General features: G+C 29.2%; 1 long non-coding RNA gene across 1 annotated transcript; it reads left to right on the forward strand.

The window, feature by feature from the left end:
• The first annotated feature begins 3,553 nt into the window (after window positions 1-3,553).
• LOC142174782 (uncharacterized) lies at window positions 3,554-4,334 on the forward strand. Its single transcript, XR_012703836.1, has 3 exons — window positions 3,554-3,719; window positions 3,816-3,898; window positions 4,173-4,334. It is a non-coding gene; the product is annotated as an uncharacterized LOC142174782 (long non-coding RNA).
• Window positions 4,335-5,789: the final 1,455 nt, after the last annotated feature.

Here is a 5,789-nt window from a genome sequence, read left to right on the forward strand (position 1 = left end):
TGTTTCTATTGCTTGGCCTTTAATGCAGTATGCATGGATCTATTTTATCCATAGCTTGTCTTTTTTCTGAGCAAGATCCCAAAAATTCTTTGCTATAGCAGCTTTATTCCACTTCTGTAAATTTGCCAAGCCCAGGCCTCCAACACTCTTTGGAGCACATACTCTTTCCCATGATACTAGAGCTTTCTTACTGATGGTGTTGCAACCAGACCATACATAGCTGCGACAGTAAGCATCAATGGTTTTCAAAACTTTGGCAGGCAGAACAAAGAGTTGAGCCCAGTATGCTTGGACTCCAAATAGGACAGTCTGCACCAACTGAACTCTTCCTCCATAGGATAACTTCTTTGCAGTCCATGCTGATATCCTTGCTACTATCTTTTCAATAAGTGGTTGCCATTGCACCAGGGATCACTTCTTAGTTGATAATGGAACCCCTAGATATTTAAAAGGTAGTTCACCTTCAAGCAATCCCAATTCCTGCACCATTTTTTCTCTATCTCCTCTGCTCACACCTCCAAAATAGATTGAACTCTTACCCAGGTTTGCTTTGAGGCCTGAAGCTGCTGAGAACTGATTGAAACAGTGTTCCATAGTGACCACTGATGATAAGTCCCCTCTAGCAAATAGTAATAGATCATCAGCAAAGCATAAATGAGTGATTGCTAGCTTTGAGCATCTGGGGTGATAATGAAATTCTGCCTTCTTTGTTAGTTCCTTTAGACTCCTACTCAAGTACTCCATTGCTATAGCAAATAGAAATGGAGACATAGGATCTCCTTGTCTAAGACTTTTAGCAGCATTGAAAGGTATTGAAGGCTCCTCATTTATCAATATAGTATAACTGACTGTTTCATACATTCTAGGATCCAATTGATGAATTGATTAGGGAATCCCAACTCCACTAAGACTTGTTCCAAATATATCCATTCTACTGAATCATAAGCTTTTTGTAGGTTTATTTTGATCATGCACCTTGGTGACACATGTTTTCTTGTATAAGCTTTCACAAGTTCATGTGCTAAAATAATGTTTTCTCCAATCTTCCTCCCTGGTATGAAACCTGCTTGTGACTCACTAATTATAAAGGCAATGATTGTTTGAATCCTTGTTGTTATAATGTTTGAGATCAGCTTATACATAATAGTGCAACAAGCTATTGGTCTATATTCCTTTACTGTTCTGGGCATGTCATTATTTGACAGCTGTGTGATAGCTCTACAGTTGATGGCATTGTACATCTTCCCTGTTCTGAAAAACCCTTTTACTTCTACACTCACCTATTCTTTAATAATTCCCCATGCTTTCCTAATATTTTTGAATTTTAACTTTATCTATTAAGATTTAAGTTATGTGATATTTTAGATATTTATAATTTTTATCATTATAACTCAAAAACGCTTTCTGATTTGAAATTCTAATACATATTATCATTTTACACTTTATACCATTTTTTCTTCTTTTGTTTCTTTATCGTTATTGATTTATTTGTTGCTCCGTATGATTGCAATATTATGTGAATTTTTATTAGTTTGTTTTTATATTTAATGTCCTTGCTTATTACCTCCTTTAATATAACATAGATAATATATATATATATTACTACCCCTAACAAAGTTGATTATTAATTTAATACTCTTTTACTTGAAATTAATTCATTGTTCAATATCTTTTTTTTTTGACTTTATCTATATACAAAATCTCGAAATAATATAATCTAATAAGAATATTAAAGATTGTATATTTTAGCTTTTAATTTTTTTAGCATTCCAAATTATCTATTCAGATCTATAATTACACTTGACTTGACCTCATGATTCACTATCACTCTTTTAATATAATATATGAAGTTATATTATGTGTGGGTAACTTCTGGGAACGAATTCACCGCTGTACGGCTGACCGGCGATTACTAGCGATTCCGGCTTCCTGCAATCCGAATTGAGGACGGGTTTTTGGGGTTAGCTCACCCTCGTGGGATCGCGACCCTTTTTTGGGGTTAGCTCACCCTCGTGGGATCGCGACCCTTTGTCCCGGCCATTGTAGCACATGTGTCGCTCAGGGCATAAGGGGCATGATGACTTGAGGATGAAATTTAAAATAAAAAGGTTTCAACATAAATAATTTTCAATATATAAAAATATTATTTTAGTAAAAAAAAGTTAATTATTTAAATTTTAATAATTAAATTATATAAAATTTATTATTTTCACGATATGCAATGGGATAAATTTTAGATCAAATTCAAAAGTCTTAGAATTTTTATTATTATTATTATTGTCAATTAATGATGATTAGAGAAAAATAAATGAAACTAAAAGAAGTGATAAACATCCAAATTTTAATTTGAATAGAGTTAAAGGCTACTATAATCTTAACACATAGCTTCAGTTTTTTTTACCTTTCCTTCAAAATAATAAAAATTATAACTGTTTCCATTTAAAATTGTAGTAAGAGTTTATTGAGTGTGAAACTTTAAATATCCAATATTATTTTTTTTATTTTAAAGAAACTACTCCACAATTAGAACTAACATTTTTTAATTTTTAATTTTTGTTTTTTATTTTAAAATAATTCAACTTCCAGTGTTTTTTTTCACAATACGTCAATTTTCTAAATTTATCAATAGTATCTTTGTGTATTATTTATTAATTTATTTTATTGTTATAAATTAATTTCAAAGTTAAAATATCCTAGTATTATCTCTATTTTCATCTTTGTACACTTTTCCTTCTGTAATATTACAATTAGTTTTTTTCACTTTGAATTTTACATATAATTTAAATACTATCATATTTAAATTATAATTCTAAATTTTTTAAAAATATAGACAGATAAGTAATTTTACTATTTTGTCATAAATTTACTTATATTTTTAATAATTATTATTTTTGCATTATTTGCCATAAGCAAATGAACTTTTATTTTATCTCAACTCAAATATTTCTATCTGTAAATTTGAAATAATATTTGATCTTTAAATTCAATGTAAAACTATTTTCTAATATATTTTTAGTATTTTATAGATATAGATTACCATATTAGGAAGAAACTATTCCTCAATTTGAATTGGTGATTTTTTTCTTATTATTACTTTCGTTTTTTATTTTAGAATGATTTTTAAACTCAAATTTATTAACTCAAAGATAGTAACTAATTATTAACAACACATAATGCATAATTTAAATTAAAAAATTAATTATTACATAACCTAACTTTGTCCCAAATTGCTAAGTGGTCAATTGTGAGATTGCCACTTGGCTTAATATGGAGGCTTTTTTCTCTTCTTTTAATAATATATATTGATATTGATATGGATTTTTTTCATTATTGATAGTTTTTTTGTCAACTTTCGGTTTTCATTTTTTTCAAAATTGTACGAAAAAAATAGCGGCAAGTTTCCCTCCTTTTCTTTTTTGTGTTCCCAATCACCTCTTTTTAATAAGAACTGACGCCTCCTCATTTCTCAATTCTCCCTCTTTTCTCTCCCAACACTTTGTGATATTCATCTCCCTAATCAAATTATTGCACCACTTAGATCTATATTACCTACCTCCATTAATTTATCATTTCTTTCTCTTTCACACATACAAATCCTTTATATTCTGTAATGTTTAATTTTCTTCGAATTCTTTTGTTGATTTAATAACATAAAAGATCAAATCTGCGTGATGGGCGTTTTAAGACGCAAAGCCTCTTCTGGCGCCTCCTTTGCGTTGGTACAAATCCTCAATCTAAGTTAAAAAATATTAATTATTCTTCAATTTTTTTCTGTTGCATCTCTCATACGAAATATCTTTTTCTTTCAATTATAGGGCAATAAAAATTTGGGTTTCTCCAGATGATATATTATGTGTACGTATTCGTGGGTTCTTATTGATTTAATTCTATTGCAGAGGTATGAAGAAATTTGTTTATTATTCATTATTTTTTGAGTGATTAGTTAATCTTAATTTCATATCTCTGTCTTAATTCTTGTGGTTATTTGGAGTCAAAGAAGAATTAAATATTTACCGTCTAACTTTGACTAAGTACCTTTCTACCGGCTAGTGCTAATTTGTCGTTCTATTATTTTCTTCACAAATTAAAATATGATATGACTAATGTTTGAAAATATGTTTTTTGCTAAATTATGTTATCAAATGTACTAAAATTATTTTTTTCTTCCACAGGTACATGAAAGTTTAAATTTATTCAAGAGCAAAGTTACAAGACAAGTGATTACATTAGCGTTTGAGGAAGCAGCATATTTTTTTTTCCGTAGTTTATTACTAAATTATTGTATTTCTATTTGACCTCATGTTGTTGAATGAATTTTAATTATTGTTGTGTTTTATATTAAGGAGTTTGTAATGAGATATTATCTCAATATAGTACTAGTTCTTAATTATGTGATCATGGGTGAGAATTTTGTTGTTACCTTCCATGTTTTATTATGTTATTTTCATTTAGTAAATGATAAATTCTTGAATTAATGGGAAATTATTATACATAGTACAACTACAGATTTTGACGTCATCAAATGTTCATCATAAATTGACCACATTTAGTGACAAAAATATTTCGTGTCCGAGAATTATCTATTTACGGTTCATGATAATTTTAACTAGCATTGTAAAAAAAATAAAAATTGGCGACGATATAATAGTTTTCAACTACAAATTGTAAATTATTTTTGCAAAAGCAAAGTTGTCACTAATTTATATATTTGGGGACGAAATATTTTTTGTACATAAAATGTAGTTTTTAGTGACGAAATAACATTAATTTAACTACGAAATACACATAACTTTAGAGACAATCAACGTCATCACTAATTAAACTAAATATTTAGTGACAAGATAGTTTCGTCGGCATTGATAATTTTTTTAGTGACAAAATACATTAGCGACAAATATTTTATACTTTTTTTGACAAACAAATTCATCACATATACTAGGCATTTGGTGATGAAAAAGAATTTCTGTCACTAATACAACTTGATTTAGCGACGAACCACAAAATTGCCTCTGTGTACTTTTAGTGACGGTGTTTTCGGGACGAAAGATTGACAAATTATTTTTTGTCGCAAAAGATTTTTTGTGATGAAATATGACTTTTAAGTGACAAAATGATTCGTCATTGACAATCAAATTTGTTGTAGTGTACTCAACTGCAGGTCATTGATACACCAACTGAAAATCCGAATGATCAGGCACAACTTTAATTTAGGGAAGGCAATGGTGGTGGATCGTCTAGCTAAGGAAACAATCAAATATTTCAACCCCGATAAATGTTATCACCTTGCTCGTCTACCTCTTTTTGTTGAAGCTATTTTGTAAAAGGACATGCAAGGTCTTTGTTTTGGATCTAAACTATTAAGTACTAGTATCTGTAATAGTCTAGTTGCTTTAAACAATAGTAATGCCCTAAGGGACTATGTAGTGACTATGTAAGTCTTTTGTTATTATTAATATATGCTTCCTTAACGTTAAAAAAAAACTTTTTCTATATTACTGATCACATTACAACTCGGGACATTTCTAGTAAAATTTGTCCCTTTAAAATCTCGTACATATTAATTCAGAAAAAGATACATAAACAAAATATATACCCAGAAAATTGAATATTAAATTAAAAACTAGACCATATTCCAGTTTTATTCAGCAATTCGGTAGTTCTTTAATGAATACTTAAAATTTTGTCCAATAAAACCAAACTTTATAGTATCATGCTGGATAGCATGGAATCAGCTAGGCCATTTACATTGGCAACGCAAGATGGACAACCATTATTTTCCCTAAGCCATG

Source organism: Nicotiana tabacum, chromosome 20, assembly GCF_000715075.1.
Source record: "Nicotiana tabacum cultivar K326 chromosome 20, ASM71507v2, whole genome shotgun sequence".
Taxonomy (NCBI): Eukaryota; Viridiplantae; Streptophyta; class Magnoliopsida; order Solanales; family Solanaceae; genus Nicotiana; species Nicotiana tabacum.